This window comes from Aethalodelphis obliquidens, unplaced genomic scaffold, assembly GCF_003676395.1.
Source record: "Aethalodelphis obliquidens isolate GAN/ISIS:26980383/991018 unplaced genomic scaffold, ASM367639v1 scaffold137, whole genome shotgun sequence".
NCBI classification, from domain to species: Eukaryota; Metazoa; Chordata; class Mammalia; order Artiodactyla; family Delphinidae; genus Aethalodelphis; species Aethalodelphis obliquidens.
Genome location: NW_020838081.1, coordinates 260,629 through 287,997, shown reverse-complemented (window position 1 = coordinate 287,997; position 27,369 = coordinate 260,629). Strand labels below are relative to the sequence as shown.

The 27,369-nt window shown below is 38.6% G+C and overlaps 1 protein-coding gene and 2 pseudogenes across 4 annotated transcripts in view; 1 reads left to right on the top strand and 2 right to left on the bottom strand.

Moving 5' to 3' along the window:
• The window catches only part of CDKL5 (cyclin dependent kinase like 5), a 189,406-nt gene that overhangs the window by 101,635 nt on the left and 60,402 nt on the right, over window positions 1-27,369 (bottom strand). The window lies entirely within an intron of this gene.
• LOC113616410 (gap junction alpha-1 protein-like) lies at window positions 8,120-9,129 on the bottom strand (annotated as a pseudogene).
• Window positions 15,424-16,927, top strand: LOC113616411 (actin-related protein 2/3 complex subunit 1A pseudogene; annotated as a pseudogene).

Genomic DNA, 27,369 nt, shown 5'->3' with positions numbered 1-27,369 from the left:
GCACTAAGGACTACGCCCCTTGCCCCATTTGCCTGGTATGTCATAAAACAAAGGAGGCTTGTATCAGTCCATGGGAAGCAAAGGAGCGCCAGTAATACCAACAAGCCAGGTGGTGTGGAGTTAGATTTAGTTTTATTTCTAAAATAAAAAATTGTGTTTCTACCTGAATGCCATGGGGCAAATTAAAATCTGTTTCACAGGACTTTGACTCCATAAAACTGTGAGATCTCTGAAGGTAAGGACTAAGTTTCAATCACAGTGTCTGATATGTGGTATATATGAAGAATGAACTCATGTTTATTATCACATAAATGGTGTTTACAGAATTTTCACACACACGAAAACTTGTACTTTTGGTAAAGATGGAGTAGCCCCATTTCTCCCAGGTCCTTCCTCTTAAAACTAAAAACCCTTGTACATAACACACAAAGATAGGAAGAAAGGGTGGAAAGCAGGAGGACGAGCGCCTAGAGACTTCAGGACCTGAGGAACACCACGGCAGTGAGTTCCCTGGGATTCCTCACTGTCTCCCATGTATGCCCAACAGGGTGCCACAGAAGGCTCTGACCTGGAACCGACAAGAGACAAATATAAAAAAGTGCCAAGAAAAGCCTGTTCCCACCGCTAAAAGACCAAGAAAAGGATGAGCTAACAATGGAAAATTTTTCTGGCAATACTCACCCTACTCAGGCAAACATGAATGGAAAAACTGCACCACCACCCCACTGAGGTTTCAGTGGGGCTAAGCGGGTAGACACTCTTACACACACACACACACACACACACTGTCTCCCCCCCCCCCCCCCCCCCCCGCCCGAGGAAGCAGGGACCTAATCTTCCATCCCCAGCCTGGCAGAAGCAGGCAGCGCTCCATTCCCCTCTTGTGGTGTTGGTGGGTCCAGCCCCTGAGCTGATCTTCTATCTTCCCCTAGGCAGAAGCAGGCAACAGTACGCTGGCGCCCCTGCGAGGGTAGTGTCTGCAGGACAGAGCAGAGGCAGTGCGAATTAGTGGTCCACTTTCTCTGGGAAGGTATTAACCGGGCCAAGTGAGGAGCTGAACACCTGCCCCATCTATCTGCAAGGAGGCAGTGGGAGTAAGAGCAACACTTCTGCAGAGGTGGTATCAGGGGGTCCAAGCAGGAAACTGAACATACACCCCCCACCCGACCCTCACACAATCCCACAACAGGGAGGCTGCCTGCTTAGCAAAAAAAAATCAAAAAGGATCCAGAGTCTCATAATATACAAATCGACCAGGATAGAATAAAAAAATCACTTGTACCAAGGACCTGGAAAGTCACAACTTGAATGAAAAGAGACATCCACCAAGATGAAATAAATGTTGGAATTATCTGACAAGGATTTTAAAGCACCTCTAATAAAACTACTTCAACAAGCAACCCCAAAATGCCCATGACACAAACAAAAAATAGCCCCAACCAAAGCCTGCTCTCTCGAACTAAAAGACCAGAAAAGGAGCAGCCTAGCAAGATGGAAAACTTGTAGACAATAACCACTCTACTGCAGCCAGATGAAACAGTAAAAATTGTGACTCCATTCACACCAGCAAAGGCAGAGTGGGAAGCAGACCCAGTCCCCTGCCAGGGTAGTGTCAGTGGAGGCCACGTGGGGAGCAGTAACAAGGCACACCTGCCCCTCCCGCCCCTCCTAACCAGGGTGGTCAACATGTTACCAAATGCAAGTCCGTGTGCGCAACGCGCAGTGAGGCCAAACGATACCAAAACGTCAGCGTTTGGAGCAGAGAAAGGTTTATTGCGGGGCCATGCAAGGAGATGGGTGGCTCATGCCTTAAAAACCCTGAGCTCCCCAAAAGCTTTCAACAAAGCCCTTTTATAAGAAAGGTGAGGGAGGGGTGTGGTTAGTTGTTGCAAACTTCTTGGTGTCAGATCCTTTGTTCTTGAGGTCAGGTCATGATGTTCCTGTAAACCTCCACCTAAACAAATGCTATTCCCTGTTCTGACAAGAAAGGGCAAGGTTCCAAGGATCGACCTTCGCCCTCCAAGGTCCAGGCCCTGGCTAAGAAAAGGGGGTCCCTGAGCGGGAGCGTTCGTCCAGCACCCAGTCTGGGTCCTCCCACCAGTGCCCAGGCCCAGCTGAAGAGGCAGCTCTCAGCTGGCGGCGCCCACCCATCCGTCATCACTGAGGGAGCCAGGCATCCAGGACTCAGCCGGCCCTCAGGCTCCTCAGGCCGCCCAAAGGGGGCTGGGGGGGGCGGGTCCTATGGACTGTGACCCATGGAGACCGCCACCGCCATTAGGTCAAAGAGGTGGGGATGGGGGACAGGTTTGCTGTCGCCTCAAGGCCTGGGCCTGGCCAGTGGGCAGCCGTGGCGAGGGCTCGGGAGCCCTTTGGGACACAGCCCACAGTCTGTCCCCTGGGCCCCCAGCTCACCTGACAGCCGCCATCTGCCTCTCATCACGCTCTCCACCGCGAGGACCACTGTCTGGCCAACCATTGGCAGAGCTCGACCTCTAACCACCACGCTAAGGCTCGCGCGCTAACAGTTGTGCGGTAATGGCCACGTGCTCTCGTGCTCTCGGCAGTGTGCCCACCCAGCCCCTATTACAAACAGAGGCCTAGTGGAGAGCCCAACTCCCAACCACACCAGTCACAAGGAGCCCCCTCTCCAGTGGGTGTCAATGGAGGCGAACTGAGGAAACCAAATTTCCATCCCCATCTGGTGCCCCCTCCCCTGCCAGAGGAATGTCAAAGGAGGCCAGATAAGACAGAAGATTAAATAAGGTCGAATCTAACGACATAATGTCCAAAATGTCCAGGTTTCAATAGAAAATGACTTGTCATGCTAACGACCTGGAAAACCTCAACATGAATGAGAGAAGACTATCGAGATGCTAACACAGAGATGTCAGAATTATCCGATAAAGATTTCAAAGCAGCCATCATACAGAGAAGTCTAAAGGAAATTTTAATTTCATATCACTTAATGAAAATATATCAAAATATGTGGGATGCAGCCAAAGCAATACTAAGAGAGAAATTTATAGCACTAAATCCATATGTTAGAAAAGAAGAAAGGTCTCAAATCAATAATCTAAATTCTTACCTCTACACTAGAAAAAGAAAATAAACCCAAAGCAACATGGAAAGAAATAATAAAGATAAAAGCAGAAAGCAATGAAATTTCAAAGAGGAAAATGACTGAAAAAAAATCAATGAAGCAAAATCTGTTTCCACAAAAAAATTGATAAAGTTGATTAACCTCTACGAAGACTGATAAAGATTTTTAAAAAGAGAGAAGACAAAAATCATCAGTATCAGGAATGAAATAGGGGAGATGCCTACAATCCTGTAGCCATTCAAAGGATAGTAAAGAAATACCACAAATTTTACACTCATAAATTTGACAACTTACAAAAAAATGGGCCAATTCCTTGAAAACCACAAGCTACCAAAACTTAACCAAGACGAAATAAACAATAGTCAGAAAATTATTAAATACAGTGAATTTGTAATTTTAGAGTTTCCAATAAAAGAACTCTTCAGGCTCTGATGGGTTCACTGGAGAATTCTGCCAAACATTTAAAGACGAATCAGCATCAATTTTACATAATCTCTTCCAGAAATTAGAAGAGGAAGAAACACTTCTTAGCTCATTTTATGAGGCTACTACTATGTGGATACCCAAACCCTGTCAGACAGCACAAAAAATGGAAACTACAGACTGATATCGCTCATGAACTCAGGCACAAAAATCCTCAAAATATTAGCAAATCAAATCCAGCGATATATAAAAAGAAGTACGCACCATGACCAAGTTGGATTTATTCCAGATATGCAAGGCTGATTCAATATTTGAAAACCATATCAACATGGTAACGAAGGAAAATCATGCAACAGAAGAATCTGACAAAATCCAACACCCATTCGTGATTAAAAAAAAAAAAAAGAAACTCTCTGGCAAGCTAAGAATGGAAGGTAATTTCCTAAACTTGATAAATATCATCCACAAAACCCTACCGCTAACATCATATTTAATGGTGAAAGACAATGCTTTTTCCCTAAGATTGCAAACAAGACAAGAAAGTCTGCTCTAATCATTGTTACTTAACACAGTATTGTAAGTTCTTATCAGAGTAATAAGCGAAGAAAAAGAAATAAAAAGCAAACACATTGTAAACAAAGGAATAAAATGGACACAATTTGCAGATGACATGATTGTCTACATATAGAATCCCAAGGAATCCACCAAAAAACTCCTAGAACTAGTGAGTTTAGCAAGATTGTAGGATACAAGATAAACACACAAAAATCAATCACATTTCTATATACAAACTATAAAAATGTGGAGACAGAAATTAGAAGCAAAATACCATTTACAATTGCTCCAAGGAAATGAAATATAAACCTAAAAAAATAGCTATAGGATCTGTATCCTGAAAATTATAAAATGTTAATGAAAAAAATTGAAGAGAACCTAAATAAATTGAGAAACATACTGTACTCATGTATCAGAAGACTCAGCAAGATGCCAATTCTCCCCAAAATGATGTATAAATTTAAAGTAAGTCCTATCAAAATCCCAGCAAGTGTTTTGTAGATATAGGAAAGATTATTGTAAAACAGAAATTGAAAGGCATATGACCTGGAATAGCTAAAGAAATTTCGAAAAAGCAGAATAAGGTGGGAGGAATCACTATTATCTGATGTTGAAGCTTGCTACAGAGCTACATATCAGTAGTCAAGACACCATGATACTGGCAGAAGGATAAACACATCGATCAATGGGACACCTCAGAGAACCCAGAAATAAAGCCACGCGATTATGCTCAACTGATTTTTGCCTGCAAAAGAAATTCAATGGAGGAAGGAGAGACTTTTCAACAAGTGGTGCTATAGCAACTGGTCATCCACAAGCCAAAAAACAAAAAGCCTCAACCTACATCTCTCAAACAACTTATACAAAAATTAACTCAAAATGGATCATGGACTTAAATGCAAAATGTAAATCTATAAAATTTTAGAAGCAAACAAAGGAGAAAATCTTTAGGATAAAGGACTAGACAAAGAGTTCTTAGACTTACCACCAAAAATACAATACATACAAGGAAAAAAATTGTTAAATCACCTCATCAAAATTAAAATATTCTGCTCTGTGAAAGACCCTATTAATAAGCAATGAAAAGACAAGCTACAAGCTGAAGAAAATATTTTCAAACATATCCAACAAAGGATTTTAATCCAGAATATATATATTTTAAAAACTCCTTAAACTGAACAGTAATAAAACAAACATTCAACTAGAAAATGGACAAAAGACACAAAAAGATATTTCACTGAAGAGGATACAGAGATGCCAAATAAGCACATGAAAAGATATTCAACATTATTAGCCATTACAGAAATGCAAATTTAAACTACCATGAGATCACCTACATACCTATCAGAATGGCTAAAATAAAAAATAGTGATAATACCAAATGCTGGTGAGCACATGGAGAAACGAGACCAGTCATACATTGCTGATGGGAATAGAAACCACTCTGGAAAAAGAGTATGCTAGTTTCTTACAAAACTATATGCTCATTTAGCATACAACTCAGCAATTACACTCTTGGGCATTTATTCCAGGGAAATGAAAACACATTCACAAAGAAACCTGTACATGAATGTTCAAAGCAGTTTTATTTGTAATAGCCAAAAACTAGAAACAACCTGAAGGTCCTTCAATAGGTGAATAAACTGTGACACCGCCACTCTGTGGAATACTACTCAGCAATAAAAAGGAACAAACTATTGGTCCACACAAAAACTTGGATGGGTTGCAAGGGAGTTAAGCTGAGTGAAAAAGGCCAATCTCAAACGGTTATATACTATATCATTATATTTAAATAGCATTCTTGAAATGACAAAATTACAGAGATAAACAGATCAGTGGTTGCCAGAGGACAGATAGAGGGGAAGGGAGGGATGCAGCTGTGGCTATAAAAAGATTGCATAAGGAATCCTGGTGATGAAACTGTTCTATATCTTGACTGTGGTGGTCACATGAATCTACACAAGTGATAGAACTACACACACACACACACACACACACACACACACACACAAGTGCACGTAAAATTGGTGAAAGCTGAGTAAGGTCCATGGATTATATCAATGTCAGTTTTCTGGTTATGATATTCTGCTATAATTATGTAAGATATTACTATTGGGAGAAATGAGTTGAAGGATATATGGAATCTATTATTTCTTATAATTGCATGTGAATCTGTATCTCAAGATAAAAATTTAAAGAAAATCAAGCAAGCAATAGGTGAAAATTAATGTGAAACAGGAAGTGAGGGTGGCAGTGTCCAATCTAATTCCAAGGTTTCAAGAGTTTTGCAGTCTTCCACAGAAACACACACCCCATTAGAAAATAATAGTGATTCTTCCTCAAGAAAAGGTTTGTGAGGAGGAAATGTGAAACACTCTTGACTAAACCAAGAGAATGGGTTTTCCAAATGAGACTGTCAGAGCAAGATGCAGTCAGATGGATTGGCAGGCTTAATGCTGTCCCCAGCTTCACCTTCCCCGGGTGCCCTGTTGGGTGGAAGGAAGCTTCTGATGAAGAGTAGATCAGTTAGAAGAAAAACAAAGAAGCTACATTTTTTTGCACATCTGAAAGTAGTAAGTATATCCGTGATCCTGCTACATATAATTAAAAATGCTAATACTAAAACCTTCTCTAACATAGTCTCCACAATTCCATCTCCAAAAATCTATTCTCACGTATTTTGCTTAGATAAAGATGTACCAGTGAAGAATTCAAAAGACTAGGAAGATCAGTGCAGCCAGAAGCTCTCAGAGAAGGCAGTGATGCAGATTGCTCTCTTAAAACTTTATTGAACAAAGAACACTCTCTAGAATATATGATGGGCTAGGTCTACATTGCATGCAATAAAGCTGAACATGACAGTAGTTCAATGTGAAATGTTAAACAAATTAGTATTTCTCACTGTACAAAACTGCTTATGTAGCTGCCATGCAAGAATAAAGTATTAAGCTCAGCATTTTCACCAATCATCTGTGATGAGCTTTAAAAAAGACATTTGAAGAAATGGTTAGATTTCTTTGGTATATATTTCAAACAAATTAGTTACATGGATAATACTCAAACCTCTTTCAACCTCTCTTGCATTCCAAATAAAATCTTAGGACAAATATCAAAAATGCTTGCCACACCAAAAGACAGACTGTCAAACTCAAAAGAATATAAGTTCTGAAATAATGTTTATTCAGTAGGGTTTATTAAATTGGATAAAGGCAAGAACTGTCAGTTACTGCAAAATTCAGGTAAGAACACTTAGTAGGCCAGCTCTAAGCATTTCTTTTAAATTTCTCACATTAATGAGTTCTGTTTATAGTACTAAAATTCTATCATTCAACCATCAATGATTACATTTCAGAAAAAGGAAATCATTTGTGACATCTTTGTACAAAAGAGAAAAAATTATAATGAATAGAACCAGTATCTAATAGGATACACTAGGGGTGGGGGGGGGGTTAGGAAAAAAACAGTGCTTTATTTTCACAGTAGAAATTATGTAATGCAAACATCATTTTGACCCACACCAAAAAGTCCACGAGAAAAGCTCAAATTTGAACACTGTGAGCATTATTTTAAAATCTATGTTTGTGAGTTTATACTGCATCTGTTTATACCAATACGTGGCAAATATCTATCACTTTCACATACACTGAACCATTCTAGGGGAATATGGGAGAGAAAAAGGCCTTACTTATGCATCACCTAGTGCAACTTTTACTTAGAATGCAAGCTGAGTCAACCATTTTAAATATGAACATGTATCCCTGTTAATCCCTCTCTCTCCATCCTTCTATCCCAGACACCTCAAAAGAACCGTGGTAGTCTAACGTCTTTGTATCTGCTAAGCCTCACCACTGAGGTTGTTGAGTACCACCTCCACTGAAACAAAAGTATACTGTCTATTGCACTTTCCTTTTCTTTAACAATTGAGCAGAATTGTAATGCTTTCAACCACGTGTGTAGATTTCTAGGTCATTTACACTGCTGCTGGCATGACTGCTGGCTCTGCAGAACTGCTGCTGGGCTGCAATGGCCAGTGTCTAGTAGCTAGATTTTTTTAGAATTCCGCTTGTCAACAGGGAAATCAAAAAGCTGTGTATGTGAGTTAGAAACCGTGCTTCCTGCCTGTCCCATTCGAACTGGCTATGTGCTGTAATTAGCAGGGTTCTGCTCACTTCCTTGTTTGCTGTAACTGTCGCAGGAAGAACTGTTTCTGTCTCCAGGAACCAGCTTGTCCCTGTGAAGGGACATGGTGGAGAGAGCAACAGTTGATAAGGAGCCATTGGAGGGGCTTGGCAGACCAGATGTATTGTGGTAAGGCTCACGCTCTGGATTCTTCACATGGTCTTTAATGCTCTCAAGAAAGACACAGAAAAGCTCTATGATATTCAAGGCAAGAGACACCAAGGACACCAGCGGCATGAAGAGGATGAAGATGCTTTTCTCTGTGGGGCGAGAGAGGAAGCAGTCCACCTGACGTGGCAGGGGTCTCGCTTGCAAGTGTAAACCGCATTCAGGCGGAAGCCATAGATGTACCACTGGCTCAGCAGGAAAGCCACCTCAAAGACTATCTTGAAGAAGAAACAGATGGTATAGGTTCACAGCAAGCCCCTCCTCATTTTCACCTTCCCATGTTCTTCAATGCCATACTTGAACTTCTTGATTTCAATTTCCTCCAAGTGCACCTCCACACTAGCACCATCGGTTGGGGCAACTTTGAGTTGCTCCTCTTTCTTGTTCAACTTCTCATCCTTTCGCATTACACAGATCACGTGTGCTAGGTACAGAAGTGTGGGGACAGATGCAAATACAATCTGAAGGACCCAGAAGCACACGTGAGAGAGTGGGAAGGACTTATCGTAGCAGACGTTTTCACAACCAGGCTGTCGAGTGTTACAACAAAAGGCAAACTATTCATCATCCCAGGTTAACTCAACTGCTGTACCCAGTAGCAGGATTCAGAAAATGAAAAGGACTGAGAGCCATACCTTCCCTCCAGCTGTGGCGTAAGCTTGAACCCTGTCGAGGAGTTAGCCTAAGGCACTCCAGTCACTCATGCTGCCTGTTTGCTGTTCTTTCCCTTAAAAGTGAAGTAGGCACGCCAAGTGACTGCACTCCTTAGAGGACGAAGTAAAATGAAAAAGCAAGTTCAAGAACTCAAAACTGTCTAAAGCTCACAAGTCTGCTACTATTTGGTACCTTCCTCATTCTTCCCCCTAATGAAAGGCAATTGCTGATACCTGATAAAAGCTTATGTAGATTCATTTTTCATACATGGTGAGTAAATACTCTTAAATAAGGATGTACATATATTGATAATGGGACAATTTACAGAAATAGGGGAACAAAATAGACACATTTAAATATCTTCAATTCCAGAATAAGGCAATCTCCAAAGATTAAAAACTCAAACACAGACACTGAATTAAAAATTTACATGCATATACTGACTGATTCATCTTCAGACTTTTCAGGGCCATCATCTCCCAAACAGATAATGATATTCATCCAAGCATTATTTATGGAGTGCCTACTAGATGCCAGGTACTGTACTAGGCACTGGTTCCTACTGTGATTCCTTTGGAACTCACAATCAACTAGCGGAACAGATAATCAAAAGCACAGTATTTTATTGATTTTTTAATTACAATTAATTGTAAGATAAACCATTATTTTATTTACCATTCAGAAAGCAATCAAGGTATCCAGGGTAAGATGTGCCCCAATTTCAGAAATGTGGGGGTAAATGTATATCTTAGAATCAATGAAAAAGGCTAAGTGAGTAAGTGAATATACAATTGCAAATTTAAATAAGTGCCAAGAAGGAAACAAATAGGCACCAACAGAGATTACCACAAGGAAACCCAGATTAGAATGTATAGAGTCAGCCAAGCAAAGACTGGAAAAACCGCTGCATGTGAAGCAGCAGCATGGGCAAAAATTTGAAGAGGGAAGGACTCACTGTACTCAAGGAGCTAGCTCAAGAGCAGGCAGCAGGGTTACCAGGTAGTAGGCAGAGGCAGCAGAATGGTGCCAGAGGGGGCTACCTCAGGCATCTGCTTGGCAGTAGCAGAGAATCCCAGAGGCAGAAACTGAAATTACACTGTGAGGCTGGGGCAAGATTGAGGCCATTGGAGAAATTATTAATGGCAGTTCAGGAGCTCTAGGGGACAGTGGGAGGGTTGTGGGAGGAACCAGGATGTAAAAGAGGGATGTACAGATCAGTACAGAGACAAGGGTTCTGGGCTAATGGACGGCCAGTGAGTTTCGGTGGTGACAGAAAGTAAAAGAGGATGTCAAGAATCATGGGTCTGGGCTTCCCTGGTAGCGCAGTGGTTAAGAATCTGCCTGCCAATGCAGGGGACAGGGGTTCGAGCCCTGGCTCGGGAAGATCCCACATGCCGCAGAGCAACTAAGCCCGTGCGTCACAACTACCGAAGCCCGTGTGCCGAGAGCCCGCGCACTGCAATGAAGAGTAGCCCCCGATCTCTGCAACTAGAGAAAGCCCGCGCACAGCAATGAAGACCCAATGTAGCCAAAGATAAAAATTTTAAAAATAAATTAATTTTTTTTTTAAAAAGAAAAGAATCATGGGTCTGATCCTGAGAGTCTCTGGAGAGGGAAATATGCAATCTATACTAGTGCTGTGGTCCTGAACGCTGTGGTGAATAAAGGGGCATTTTGCAAGGGTAGCTGCCATTCCAGTTAGCAGGGAGTAGTAGCAAGATCAGGACTAAAAAAGAAGAGCTGCTACTCTCTCCTTATCTGAGAACTGAAGTCAGGTCTCTGCCAACAGGGGCCTCAATTTAAATACTTATTTACTGAATGTGGACCATTATCTTCAGTTGAATTGTTAGCACATGGAAGCTTTTTTGTTAAGACTAAAATGCTGACACACTGTGTTCATTCTTGTGGGTTTCTTCTCAAGAGCTTTTAAAAAAAAAATCTCAAGAGGAGCAACTCTGATACCATCCACCAATCTGTTGAGAGTGGGTGGAACCTGACATGGGGCACAACATACACCTGCTGTGCCACTACTGAAGACCTTCTCTTCTTTCTCCATTTCCTCCTGACAGCACTCTTTCTTTTTAAGAAACGTCTCTGAGCAAAAAGCCTACGGAAAAGTTTCTGCCTCTAATTCAGAGCACGCCAGACAAACAGATCTTACTTTAAAACGGAGGACCACAGCTAACTGATTATTACATGGCAAAAATAATTATTTTCAACCAAATTATCTCAATACAGCACTGACTCATCATTTTTAAAACAAACTTTATTTAGTATATTAAGATAACATTCATAATATTTATATTTTAATTCTCCCACTTTAAAAAATTTAATTCCCAAAGGTATTCATTTTAAACAATCAGGAAAATTAAAAGAGGAAAATATTTCTTAAAGTAAAAATAATATGAATTTGCCTACTAATAAGCAACCTTAAATACCATACAGCTTATTTGTTTCTTGGTTTAATGGCTGTTCCTCACAGTAGATTCAGTAAGAAAAATAAAACTTAAAATGAAACCTAAAAAGGGGGGGCAAGGTTAATACAATTTACAATGCCTCAACTACCCAAAGTTGGTTACAACTGTTCTCCAAGGATAAGAACGGAAGCCTCCCAAAATGCAATTTTTTAGCAAGTAATCAAATTATAAGGCTTAAAAGTACACACAGTGCTTTCTCAGTTGCTTAAATAACACATTTTAGCCAAACTGTCCTCTATCACACAGATTCTGAAAGTAATCCTATTAAGCTAAAATCACCAAGATGTATAGTTTATGATTAATACATTCATCAAGGTTAATCGAAAAGAGACCATTTGCAGCATAAGAGTTGGGCATTTATTCTCATTAGTTTTTCAAATTTAACCAATGCTTAGTCTCCAGAGATTTCAAAGTGCCTTTAAAAATTGAGTTACTTCTTCAAAAACAAGTGGGGTAAAATAACAACAAATGAAGGTTAAAGAAAATAATCCCTGAAACTACTTTAGCATGGTTAAAGGTACCTGATAAAACAAAAAACAGTGCGAGGGGTGGGGGGGGTCGATAATTCTGGTTACTTTAGGATAAAGTTATTAGCAATTTTCTAGAACTACATGAAAGTTCTCAACATTTTCAAATATTTTGCCTGGAAAAAGTTCTTACTAAGCACTTTGAAAATATACAGATCTGAGATTCAAAGGGATGAAAATAACTGATCTAGCTAAGCAAATGGCTCATAGGCAAGTTAAAAGCCTCTTGTTGAACATTATTTTTAAACTGGACAAGGTATTTCCAATTTAAAAATATAAATATAAGATTTCAGGATCAGCTCCAACACATAAGGTGCTTGGATATTGTCACTCATGTCCTTACAACAAAAAAAACCTGAACAAACTGCCAATCAGCAACTTTTATTAGGCTTATCAGAGAATTGAGGACACAGGGCAAACTGAACTCTTGAAATCTGGAGAAACAGGCAAATACAGAGAATCACATCCAAGATCAGCTTACCTGGAGCAGAAGGTGCTGGAGTTAATACACTAGTAAGAAAACTTAAATCGTAATTTTGACAAAGGCTTGTGAGTAAGAACTCCTGGGGGCCCGATCTTAGGAGAGCCTCTATACTCTCATGGCTTTACCTCCAGGAACCTCACCAGGTTCTGACTGTGAAGATACAAGAACAATCTCCTCCCCTTTTGGGTAAGAGGAAGAGAAAAGTGACGATTTTGAAATACACCCATGGGAAAAAGTAACAGTTTTGAAATAAACCCAGAAGGTTCTCCATAGCAAAGGCCAACACTCCAAGGGAAAATATACCAGAGCCTTCTATACTGTCCTGGGAGAGGGGAAATTAGCCAACACAGACTTCTCTAGACTTGTTTCACCTAAAGGAAGCAGGGGTTGGGGGAAGGCTAAGAAATACTTCTGAAGGTTGCAGTCCAGGGCTCAGGCCCACCAAAAGACTAAGACTTGGTCCTAAGATTATAAAACACTTGCCCTTCCCCACACTCTACCACCACATCACCAAGGTTCCACAGTAATCCAGTAACAGTGGATTACAACGGAAAGAGTTGCAAGAAACAGACTCTACTTAAAAAGGACTTCTTAGGGAAACCCAAAGATAATGGGGGAGAAAATTTTAAAAATAAAGACACTAGAGGAAACAGAAGCCTCTGGCATCTACACCTACAACAAACATTAAACACAGCCTAGCTCCTAGCCAAATTAACATGAAACCTTATACTACAGGCCTATTTACCTCCATTTCTATTATCCAATATATCCTACCTGGCTTTTAAAAAACACTAAAAAGTATGCTAAAAGGCAAGGGAAAACAGAGTGTGAGGAGATTAAGCAAGCATCAGAACAAGACTCAGATATGGCACAGGTTTGGGGATTACCAGTGATAATTTCAGACAGGGAATTTAAAACAACTATGATTACTATGGTAAGCACTCTAATGGAAAAGGTAGACAACATGCAAGAACAGACAGGTAATGTAAGTATATACAACTCTAAGGAAGAATTAAAAGGAAATGCTAAAACTCAAAAACACCATAACAGGGCTTCCCTGGTGGCGCAGTGGTTGAGAGTCCACCTGCTGATACAGGGAACACGGGTTCGTGCCCCGGTCCGGGAAGATCCCACATGCCGCGGAGCGGCTGGGCCCGTGAGCCATGGCCGCTGAGCCTGTGCGTCCGGAGCCTGTGCTCCGCAACGAGAGAGGCCACAACAGTGAGAGGCCCGCGTACCGCAAAACAAAACAAACAAAAAAAAACCACCATAACAAAAATGAATAATACCTTTAATGGGCTCATCAGTAGACTGGACATGGCCAAGGAAAGAATCAGTGAACTTAAAGATATGTCAAGAGAAACTTCCCAAACTAAAATGCAAACAGAAAAAAGAATTTTAAAAAGGAGAAAAGAATATCTGAGAACTATGGGACAATTACAAAAGGTGTCACTGGAATACCAGAAGAATAATGAGACAAAAGAGAAAAAATATTTGAAGGAATAATGGCTGAGAATCCTCCAAAATTAATGACAGACACCAAATCACACATCCAGGAAGCTCAGAGCACACCAAGCAAGATAAATACCCAAAAACTCTACACCTAAACATATCGTATTCCAACTACAGAAAACCAAACACAAAGAGAAAATCATGAAAGAAGCCAGAGGGGAAAAAAACACCTTACTTATAGAGAACAAGGATAAGAAGTACATTTGACTTCCTGTCAGAAGCCATGAAGTGAAATATTTAGTGTTGAAAGGAAAAAAAACACCAACCTAGAAGGTATTCAGTGAAATTATCCTTCAAAAGTGAAGGAGAAATAAAAACTTTCTCAGATAAACAAAAACTGAGGGAATTTGTCACCATTAGGCCTGCCTAGTAAAAACTGTTTTAAAAAGTTCTTCAGAGAAAGAAAATGACATAGGCCAGAAAGTCAGGTCTACACAAAGAAAGAAAGAGCATTGGAGAAGGAATAAATGAAGGTAAAATAAAATCTATTTTTCCTATTCTTAATAGATAACTGTTCTAAGTAATAACAGTAATAGCGTATTTGCTAATTATAGCAAATGGATAAGTAAAATGAAAGGTACCTGTACTATCTCAGAAGCAGAGTAGAGTTATCCGGTAGTGGACTTAGATGATAAGTTGTAAATATACACTGTAAACTCCAGAGCAACAACTAAAAACCCTTTTTAAAAGAAATATAATGGATATGCTAAGACAGGAGAGAAAACAGAATCATACAAAATGGTCAACTGAAATCAGGGAAGGAAGAAAAAGGGGACCTGTTATTGTTTAAAAAAAAGAAGTATAACAAATAGAAAAGTTACAAACATGGTTCATATTAATCCAAGTATATTGATACTCACTTTAAATGTGAATGGCCTAAATATACCAACTAAAAGAGATTGTCAGAGTAGATTTTAAAAACTCACATTAAATATAAAGATACATCTAGGTTCAAAGCAAAGGGATAAAGAAAGATATACCATGTTAATATTAATCAAAAGAAACCTGGAATAGCTATATCAGTTTTAGACAAAGTAGACTTCAGAACGAGAAAAATCATCAGGGATAAAGAGGGGCATTAGAAAATGATACATTCTCCAAGAAGGCATAACAATCCTTAATATGTATGCACCACACAAGACAGCATCAAAATATACAAGGGGCTCCCTCTGGGCCTCGGTCCTCCACCCGCGTCCGCCAGAGCCTGTTGGTGTCCATTGACCAGAGTCTGTGAATTCAACGCTCCGAGCCCGTCTGGATGGCCCCGACTCCCAGCTGTCTATCCTTCGAAAACACTAAGAATAATGTCCCTGCATCAATTTTTACTAGAGCTAATCACGTGCCATGCCTGGAACAGGGATCGTACCCAGATTGCCCTTAGCCCCAGTAACCATGAAGTCCACATCTATAAGAACGGGAGCCAGTGGGTGAAAGCTCATGAGTTCAAGGAGGACAACGGACACATCACAGGTATCGACTGGGCTCCCAAGAGTGACCGCATTGTCACTTGTAGGGCTGACCACAATGCCTACGTCTGGGGTCAGAAAGGTGGAGTTTGGAAGCCGACCCTGGTGATCCTGAGAATTAACTGCGCAGCCGCTTTTGTCAAGTGGTCCCCGCGAGAGAACAAATTTGCTGCAGGCAGCAGAGCACAACTCATTTCTGTTTGTTACTTCGAGTCAGAAAATGACTGGTGGGTAAGCAAGCACATAAAAAAACCCATTCACTCCACGGTCGCCAGTACACCCTGGGGCAGCAAGATGCCTTTTGGTCAGCTGATGTCAGAGTTTGGTGGCAGTGGCACTGGCGGCTGGGTGAATGGGGTCAGCTTCTTTGCCAGCGGGAGCCGCCTGGCCTGGGTCAGCCACGACGGCACCGTGTCTGTTGTTGATGCCTCAAAAAGCGTGCAGGTCTCAACTCTGAAGACAGAGTTCCTGCCCCTCCTGAGTGTGTCGTTCGGCTCAGAGAACAGCGTTGTGGCTGCTGGCCATGACTGCTGCCCCATGCTCTTTAACTACGACGACCGTGGCTGCTTGACCTTCGTCTCCAAGCTAGACCTCCCGAAAGAGAGCATCCAGCGCAACGTGTCGGCCATGGAGCACTTCCACAACACGGACAAGTGGGCCATGACCAAGGACCGAAACACAGCCCTGGAGACGCTGCACCAGAACAGCATCACTCAAGTGTCTATTTATGAGGTGGACAATCAAGATTGTCGCAAATTTTGCACTACTGGCATTGACGGAGCCATGACCATTTGGGATTTCAAGACCTTAGAGTCTTCTATCCAGGGCCTTTGGATAATGTGAAGCTGAGCGAGCCTCCCAGATCCAGCATGAGGACAGATAGGCTGCACCAAGCAACTCCACCATTCGCATGATGGGGAGGAGAGCCAGCCTCCAGGAAACACTGAAGACGCATAAGGCGCAAACCTTGTTCTGTGTTTTGTTTGAGTGTAATTGGTGAAAGTGTTGGTTTTTTAAAAGCAGCAGTGATTTGGGGTGTTTTTTTTTGTTTTTTTCTTTTGCTATTTCATTCCATTCTTGACCAAAGCTTCTCTTTAAGCAGTTTATTATGGAAAATTGTCACACTAACTTAAAGGAAGGGGTGGGGGAGGTATGTAAATTGTCTGTTAAAAAATTAAATAAAAATATTGAACAAAAAAACGAAACAAAATATATGAGGCAACAGACCTGCAAAGAGAAATAAGCAAATCCACTATTACAGTTGGAGACTTCAACACCCCCTTTCAGTAGGCAAAAAAAAAAAAAGAGAATAAAGATAGGTGAATTGAATAGCACTATCAAGCAACTAAATCTACCTGCCATTTACATAATACTTCATCCAACAGCAGCAGAATACATGTTCTCAAGCTCACATGGAATATTCATCGAGATAGACCAAATTCTGTACCACAAAACACAAATCAGCAAATTTTAAAGAATAAAAATCATACAAAGTATTTTCTCACACCACAATGGAATTAAACTAGAAAACAATAACAAAAAGATAAACGGAAAAATCTCAAAATATTTAGCCATTAAACAACACATTTCTAAATAATACATAGGTCAAAGAGGAAATCTAAAGAGGACTTTTAAAATATTTTGAACTAAATGAAAATGAAAATACAAATCAAAATTTGTATGATGCAGCAAAAGCAGGGCTTAGAGAAAAGTTTATAGCACTGAATGCATATATTAGAAAAGAAAACAGACTTAAAATCAATAACCTAAGCTTCTACCTTAGGATATAAGGCAAAGAAGGACAACTTAAGACTAAAGCAAATAGATAAAAGGATAAAACAATAAAAACTATAGCAGTAATCAATGAAATTGAAAACAGGAACTCAGTAGTGAAAAAAATCAATGGGAACAAAAGATGGTTCTTTGCAAAGACTGATAAAATTGATAAACCTCTAGCCAGGATAACCAAGAAAAAAATGAGCGAAGACACAAATTATTAATATCAGAAATGAAAGAAGTATCATCATTACCAATCACGTGGACATTAAAAGGATAATAAATGAATATTATGAACAAATCTATGCCTACACATTTTATAACTTAGATAAGTGGACCAATTCCTTAAAAGATACAAACTATCAAAATTTACACAAGGAATAATAGATAATCTGAATAGGCCTTTATCTATGGAAGAAACTCAAACAATAATTAATAAACTTCCCAGAAAGAAAGTCCCATACCTAGATGGTTTCACTGGTGAATTCTACAAAACATTTAAGGAAGAAATTCTCTACAATCTCTTCCAGAAAACAGAAGTAGAGAAACACTTCAAAGCTTACTCTATGAGGACACATTATGTATGGTATTACCAATACCAAAACTAGATAAAGACATTAAAGAAAGGCAAACTACATGAACACAGATGTAGAAATCCTCAACCAATATTATCAAATCAAATCCAGCAATGTATAAAAAGAAATACACATCTTGACTACATGGGATTTATCCCAGGTATGCAAGGCTGGTTCAACATCCTAAAATCAATTCATAATCAACAGATGAAAGTAAAAACACCACATGATCATACCAAGTGATACAGAAAAGCATTTGACAAAACCCAATACCCATTTGTGATAAATACTCTTAGCAATCTAAGAATAGAGAGAACTTCCTCAACTTGATAAAGAACATCTACAAGAAACCTACAGTTAACATCGTATTTAATGGTAAGAAACTGCATGCCTTCCCACTAAGCTCAGGAACCAGACAAGAATGTCCTCTCTCACCATCTGTATTAAACATTGTACTGGAAGTCATAACTAATACAAGACAGGTAAAGGAATTAAAAGGTATACAGATTGGGAAAGAAGAAGTAAAACTATTTTGTTCGCAGATGACATGACTGATTATGAAGAAAATCCCAAAGAACTTACCCCCCAAAAAACACTGGAACTAATACGCAATTCTAGCAAGGTCACAGGATACAAAGCTAACATACAAAAGTCAATCACTTTCCTATATACCAGCAAAGAACAACTGGAATTTAAAAATTAAAAACAATACCATTTGTATTATCACCAAAAGAAAAAAAGTACTTAGGTATAAAGCTAACACAACAATTGTAAGATATGTATGTGAAAAACTAAATAACTTTGTTGAAAGAAATCAAAGAGAGAAAAATCAAATGGAGACATATTCTGTGGTCATTGATTAGAACACACAATATTGTTAAGATGTCAATTCTCAACTTGATCTACAGATTCAATGCGATCCCAATCCTAGCAAGCTATTTTGTGGATATCAACAAACTGATTTAAAAGATAAAATAGAAAGGCAAAAGACCTGGAATAGCCAACACAATACTGAGAAAGAACAACAAAATTGGAGGACTGACACTACCTGACTTTAAGACTTACTACAAAGCTACAGTAAATCAAGACAGTATGATATTGGTGAAGAATAGACACACAGATCAATGAAACAGAACACAGAACCCCAAACTAGACTCAACACAAACACAGCTGATCTTTGATAAAGAAGCGGAGGCAATCCAATGGAGAAAGAAGTCCTTTCAACAAATGGTTGAAATAACCTAATCAAAAAATGGGCAAAGGACTTGACTAGACATTTCTCCAAAGACATACAAATAGCCAAGAGCACATGAAAAGATGTCCAACATCACTAATCATTAGTGTCATGCAAATCAAAACCACAAAATGATACCATTTTACATCAACTAGGATGGCTACAATAAAAAAAAATAAGGAAACAAGTGTTGGCGAGGATGTGGAGAAATTGGAACCTTTGTACAGTGCTGGCAAGAATGTAAAGTGCTGCAGTCACTGAGGAAAACAGTTTTGTGGTTCCTCAAAAAAATTAAACACAGAATTACCATATACCTAGCTAGTATTTCCACTTCTTGCCGTATACCCCAAAAGAACTGAAAACGGGGACTCAAAACTTGACCACAAATGTTCACAGCAACACTATTCACGATAATCAAAAGGTGAAAACAACCCAAATGTCCATCCACAGATAAATGGATAAACAAAATGTGATATGTCCATACAACAGAATATGACTCAGTCATAAAAAAAGGAATGAAATAATGATACAGGCTACATGGATGAACCTCAAAAACATTACACCAAGTGAAAGAAGTCAAACTCAAATGGTCACAAATTGTATATGATTCTATTTATATGAAATATCCAGAATAGGTAAATCTATAGAAAAATCAGATTGGTGTTTGCCAGGGATAGAGAGAGGGAGAAACAAGGAGTGAGTACTTAATGGGTATGGGGTTTTCTTTTGGGGTGATAAAAGTGTTTTGGAACTTGACAGAGGTAGTGATTGTACAATATTGTGAATGTACTAAATGCTACTGAATTGTACACTTTAAAATGGTTGGTTTTACATTATGTGAATTTTACCTCAATTTTTTTTTAAAAAAGGTCACAACATTGTAAATCAACTATTCATCGATTAAAAAACAAAAAAAGAAGATGGGCCTATGAGGCTTACTTCCTGGCTCTACCACCTACTAACCTGTATGGCCTTCAGGAAATTAACCTATTATATTTGAGCATCAGTTTCCCTCATGTTAAAGGAAGGTAATTCTTTCTAACTTTTATAGTTGCTATGAGGATCTAAAGAGTAATGAAAATAAAGCACCTGGCATAGGACTTCCCTGGTGGCACAGTGGTTAAGAATCCGCCTGCCAATGCAGGGGGACACGCGTTCGATCCCTGGTCCGGGAAGATCCCACATGCCGTGGAGCAACTAAGCCCATGTGCCACAACTACTGAGCCTGCGCTCTAGAGCCCACGAGCCACAACTACTGAAGCCTGCACACCTAGAGCCTGTGCTCTGCAACAAGAAGCCCGCACACCTCAATGAAGAGTAGCCCCCTGCTCACAGCAACAAAGGCCCAACGCAGCCAAAAACAAATAAATAAATAAATAATTTATATTTAAAAAAAAAAAAAAGCACCTAGCATAGCACAATGCCTGGAAGTTAAGAGGTACTTGAAACAGAGATTATTACTATTGCTTCTTAACTTAATTTCTCATTTATGGCCACTTGAATTATATTAGGAAGCTATCTCAAGTTTTTTTGTTTCCAAAGAATTTAACTCTTCATATTTGTGCGAATGTCCTTCTCTTGAACTCAAGTAATCTTTCATAGTCTCAGTGGAGACTGTTTTCTTCTCTGTATTCATTTTGGATGAAAAGAGAGCTATTCAGGCCAGTGATGGAACACAGTCAGGGTGAATAGATTGTATGTGTCTCTGTATGCCCAGTTCCTAGCAAAGTCCACTTCTCCGTTCTGACAGTTGATCATGAACGAGGTAACCAATATAAAATTTCCTACTTAGGCAGCCAAAAGATTTACCCAAGCCCAGCTCAAGGGAAAAGTAATTTTCAGTGGAAGTTCCACACTTTATTAATTCTATTCCTCAGACTCCAAGAGCACCAAGGGCAAAGAGACAAACAGAAACTGAGATTGTTGGTCCACTGAGGCCACTATGCTGTTTCCACTGTATTCTCCTAGTTAGGGCTGCTCAGCATTAGAAGTCAGCAAACTTTTTCTGTTTAGGAAGGGCCACAAAATAAACACTGTATTTTAGGCTTTGTATGTCATACGGTCTCTGTTGCAACTACTTAACTCTGTCATTTTAGCGCAAAAGCATCCATAGAAGATACGTAAATGAATGAGTATGGCTATGTTCCATAAAATAAGTGGCGGGCCAGATTTGGCCCACAGGCACTCAATAGATTTTTCTTAAACAAATATTTGGTTGAATTTTACTTTGTAATACCATGCCTAGAACACAGTGCTTTAAGTACAGGAGGTAGAAAAAAATTTTAATTTGATTTTTTTAATTAAAATGCTTTAACATAGGAAACAAACCTTTAAATTAAGAAATAGTGGGCTTCACTGGTGGCACAGTGGTTAAGATTCTGCCTGCCAATGCAGGGGACACGAGTTCGAGTCCTGGTCCAGGAAGATCCCACATGCCATGGAGCAACTAAGCCCGTGCGTCACAACTACTGAGCCTGCACTCTAGAGCCTGTGAGCCACAACTACTGAGCCCATGAGCCACAACTACTGAAGTCCTTGCGCCTAGAGCCTGTGCTCCGCAACGAGAAGCCACCGCAATGAGAAGCCCGCGTGCTGCAACAAAGAGTAGCCCCTGCTTGCTGCAACTAGAGAAAGCTCGTGCACAGCAACAAAGACCAAACACAGCCAAAAAAAAAATAAAATAAAAATAAATTAAAAAAAAAGAAATAGTAAAGCTCAAAAGCACTGCAGAATATGAACTATAGCTTCTAGTGGTATTTCATGGGTGGGTTACTTTTTATATAAAAATAGATCCCCACGTACTACTTTCCAGTTACTGATTTCAACAACTGATAAAGAGTTATGCTTAACTATTTAAAAGTGTCCACTATACGGGCATTTGTTGATCAGTTCTTTTTCTTATATTTCCAGTGAATATATATTTCAGGCTGTGTAGAAAAATGATTCACACTCATTTTTGGTTCCTGAAGTTTTAAAGTCACATTAAAGAACTAGTTAAATCCCTTAAGCAGAGACATTTATCAAAGACTAATGAAATTACTCATCTTAAGAAGATGTAGAAAGAATGTTCTCTCTCTCTCTTTTTTTAATATTTATTAATTTATTTATTTGACTGCTCCGGGTCTTAGTTGTGGTGTGCAGGCATGTGGGACCTAGTTCCCGGATCAGGGATTGAACCCGGGCCCCCTGCATTGGGAGCAGAGTCTTAACCACGGGACCACCAGGGAAGTCCCAAGAATGTTCTCTTAAAGAAGGAAATAATTATGTTTTATGATTGGCAGAAAAGGGGACTTTAAAGTCCATCTAGTGCTCCAGCCAACTCGTCCTCTAGACTGGGGGGCTGTGGAGTCGGGGCGGGGGGTACTGAGTCACTATAAGAAGGACAAATGAGGTAAAGTCTTCTATGTAGACAATGCATGCAGAGCTAGTAGTGGGGCTAGTTCTAATTTGACCATTCCCTTATCTCATTTACTAAAAAACAAACAAACAAAAAAATCCAGATTAGGACGATGAGGATAAAGGCAACCAGGAAGCCTGCAAAAGCCCCAGATTCTTCTGGTTCCCTGAAGAAGTCAGACTCAACTGGAAATTGACACCTGAGCCATTGTTTCTTTTACTGATAACAAGACAACAGAAACATGGGTAGTTTTTCCTATATCAACAGACTAGCAGAATTGGAAATACAAAATATTATAGTACAAAGAAGTATGATTTTGGTGAGACTTCTGTCGTGTTCCAGAGACTGTTCTACAGTCAATTGGATCAGAAACAAAAACCCGGTCAAGAGAGGAAACCACACAGAAGTAATGGTTCTACATGAGTGCCTCTGTAAGAAGAGGCAGATGTTTTCCCCCATTAATGATTCCTACTACCTTTGTTCCTGACCTGAAGTCCAGTTTAATATTGATATCTCATTAATCTTCATAACCTGCAGTAAATTCACATAATTTCAGACAGTGCAATTACTTAAAAAAAGATTATGATAAAATAATCAATTAATACTGAAATACTTCCAGCTTCTTACAATCTTTATGAAAAACCCCAAGCCTCGCTATAATCTTCTTCAAACGCTAGGAATTTTGCACACAAAAGCAAGAAACCACATCTTATTTTTATTTAAATAAGGAGGAATAAAATGACAAAGTAAATAATATCCCATATATTCTGTTTCTCATTGTTGACATCTTTTTTAAGTTTTAAAAACTCTAATAACATGTAAAACCTAAAACTAAAAATTAAAGAAAAACATCTGTTTTATTTAATGTGGGCAACAACCTGAAAAAATAAGTTTATTTTGGTCTAGTAGAAAATAACTGTATGGTTTTAGATGGCAACTATAAATAATCTGTTAAATTGATAATGGTTCACTGACTTTTCCTCAAGCATCTTCTCAAAATAGTTTGATTAAAAAAAAGTAACCAAATCATCATTCAGCTTTTTGGTGAAAAAATAAAATTAATCTGAAAAAGAAAAATGGAATCATTAATCCAAAATGCATATTGCTTGCTAAAAATGAAGGCTTATAACAAAAGACAAATTTGTGAATATTAAGTAATAACAAACATCCAAAGAATGCCTTTTAGTAGGGGAAAATATGAGTATTCCTACCTAGAAAATATTTAATCAAATCTACTCTTCCTACAACTCTCAAAAGAGAAAAATGACACAATCCAGATCTTCTCTATCTACTCTCCTTACCCTCTTGCAATTTGGCATTAATGTATCATTTGACTTAAAGAAGTCATTAATAAATGGCATTCTTAAATGAAATGGATTTTCTCACCCCTCAATCCTTATCATTATGGATCTTTTTTATGGATTTTTAACACTATTGGTGAATACCATTTAAAAAAAAATCTTTCTTCCTTGCTTTCAAGAGGTCTACTCCCTCTCCTTTCAGTATGATCATTTTAAACACGTCTTTCACTCTGCTCTGTACTCCCTCTTGGAAGGTTCATATCATTTCACACTTCCATCTCAGGTTCAAGGTAGCCATTTCTGGAGTCAGATCAAAGCCTGGTTTCGCCACTTATCAGCTGCATAATCTTGGCCCTGTTACATAGCCTCTCTCTGACTCAGTTTCCTCATATGTAAAATAAGGATGAGAGTGGGGATTGTGGGGATTAAATGTGAAACATCAAATAGAGTGCCTATCTACCATATATGGTAGATGCTCAATATATGGTATTTACTAATATCAGGTTTGGTATTCTGTTGACATTTTATTCTTTATTATGAAAGCCAAACTCATTATCTCTCCCTCCAAACTTATACATCCTTTACAAGTTTCCCAGTCAGATAAATGATACCAATGCTTTTCCAGTTTACCACAAATCCTTGGGATCATCTTTAATCCCTCCACAGGGACCCACCACTGTGCAAAAGCTCTCTACAGTGTCCTTCCTTTTTGGTTCTGTAATTTAAGTCAAGTTTATCATTTATTCAATACTTACAGCTGTACCCCAGTACTGGATTGTTCACAGCTTTGTATAACTAGCTATTCAAGAGCATTCGTTACCTACTACTTCAAAACAAACAAACACTTCTCATAAGTCAACCCCAGCCATAGGAAAGGAACTACATGAATCAGCACTTCACTGTCCTAGGCTCAATTAGCATCAATCTCCAACCTCTCTCTATCCTCTCTCTTGCCTCAAGTTCTAATTGCATCTCCCTATTTCAACTCCATTCCATTCTCCCTACTTTGTTGTGAGGATGACCTTTTTGGGTTTCTGGGAAGAAAAGTGTACTGTAAAACATGCCTCCCCTCTCACAGGCACTTCAAAGCAGACACGTAAAGAAAAAGAAGATCAGCAATGCATATTTACAGGGCAAAGGTCCAAGCCAGAACTTCTTCCAAGTGCGAGTAATCATAAAGCTCCATAAAGAGTTTAATAGTCACTGCTAAGAGTGTTCATATACATGCCAATATGTATATATAACAATAAACAGAAGTTGTCAAAAAGAAAGTACAGTTACATTTTTCTTTTTTAATTGGGCAGCATTTATTTCAGTAAATTAAGGAGTATGATCTTTGGTCTGGAATAGCCCAACATCATATTATGTTCACAAAAGACAAGATATATCTGTTTATAAACATGACCTCTAAATTTCTTGCAACAGGACACAGATTAAAACAGTGACTTTCTTTCATACTTGTTCAAATACACCATATGCTAGGAATTATTTAGTTATATATACAATCATAGCCAACATTCTCAGAAACAGATCAAATTTATGCATGTGATCACATACCTGTGTAAGTAATCACAAGAGACCTGATTTATACATTTTTATAAGCATTTTATTAAAAATTTAAAAGGTATGCAAAATATATGGGCATGATCACTTTACACATAATAAGCACAAAAGGGAGGATTATATCCATTTTTGACTATGAGATTTCATAGTTATCCATTCGTTTGATCCTAATGGGTAAATCTTATCAGAAGCATCAAATTCTCTGTTTTTGGACAGTGGGGTAAAGATCTGAAGGTCTGATTCTAGCTGAAAAAAGGGTATACTGTAAGAAGTCTAATGACTAAACAGTTGCAAATTCTAGAAAGAATTTTATATTACTCTGAGTTAGGTACTAATTTATGCTTCAAATTTTCCATCCAGTGCTATCTTTTTAGGTACATGAAAGGAAAAAGCAACGATACTCAGACAGGTGGTCTGTAGGGCCCTCATTTAGTGAAGGGCAGTAAAAAAGAGGTATTTTTTTTAGATGCAATCCCATTTGCAGCAATCTCACAGGTTATTTTTTATCTATTCTTCTATCTATTCAGACAGACCATAAGACATATAAGGGCAAGAAAACTATGGTTTATTCATCCTTGTAACTCAAAATGCCTTGCACATGGCCACTAAGAATCAGAGTTCACGTTTAGAGTCGGTTTCCCAAGAGCAGAGATGCCTGTTCTCGTCCACTTTCACTCTGAGCCCATCTTGCTGGCACTAATAGTGTGTATTATGAGAATGAGGTACAGTTAACAAGCATGTTTTAACAAATGAGTAAACCAGATATATGGAAAGATAAAAACAATATATTCAACTAATAAACTTTATTTGTACATAAAAGGCAGGAGAGCTTAGATAAGGTCATGCATATGGCTGATTCTCTTTGTTGTGCAACGGAAACTAACACAGTATCGTGAAGCAATTATACTCCAATAAAGATCTATTAAAAAATTAAAAAAATTTTTTTAATTAAAAAAAAAGAAAGTATAGGGGAAAAGGTCACGGGAAGAAGTGTGACAACGACTGAGAGAAAATACTGTTGGAAGATTTGTCATTATATATCAGAAATCCCTGGGTTTTAAAATTCAAGGATTAAGACTAAGAACTGAAGCTTCCATTTGCTATGTTGTATCAATAGAGCCATAGTACAAAAAGGAGTATTATGTTCATTAAAGAGTCAAATTTAATTTGGACACTAACAACCTATTTCCCCTGAGTAGTATCTACCCAAGAATTTTACTTTTTTAAAGCTTCCTAAATTTATTTTAACTCAAGGCACCTCCTTAAAAGCACAGCACTTCACTAGAGAGCTTTCTATTTGTTTAATTTCAAACTGCAGTGATATTTCTTAATTAGGAATTTAAGGTGCTAAATTTATTTTGATTACATTTAATTTATTATTTTAAATTCTTAGTCATCCTGAATCAACAGCCAACAGTATTCAAACCATTTTTTTAGGATTTACTGGCAGAGATCTTCAGATAACTATTATCAACATAAAATAACTCAAACACCCAATTTCAAGAATAATAGAAAATTCTTTGAATTAAAGAGATTTGTGATGTAAAACCCAAAATACATCAACTGTCATGAAGCCTTAAATTCAAAATGTAAGTAATATTTTGTACAATGGGAAAGAAAAAGCAAACATAAAAATTATATCATCTTTGTGTGTGTGTGTATATACACACACACACATACATATATTATGACAGATTGACAGATTGAGAGTTTAAATTAAATGGCTTAGGCTAAATTGCGAAGCTCATCTCAGATATAAATTATATCATTATAAAATATCCCAAAAATCTTTAAACCTTGGTCTTAACAAATTATACACAAAATAGTATGAGGCCAGATACTAATATTCAAACTAGGTATACCATAATAGAAAAATATTTAACCTAATGTTTGAAATTGTTACAGCTTCAACACTTGCCATCTTAACGGTAGTCTCTGAGTAAAACATGCTCAACACTGAGCAACACCTATGGAAACT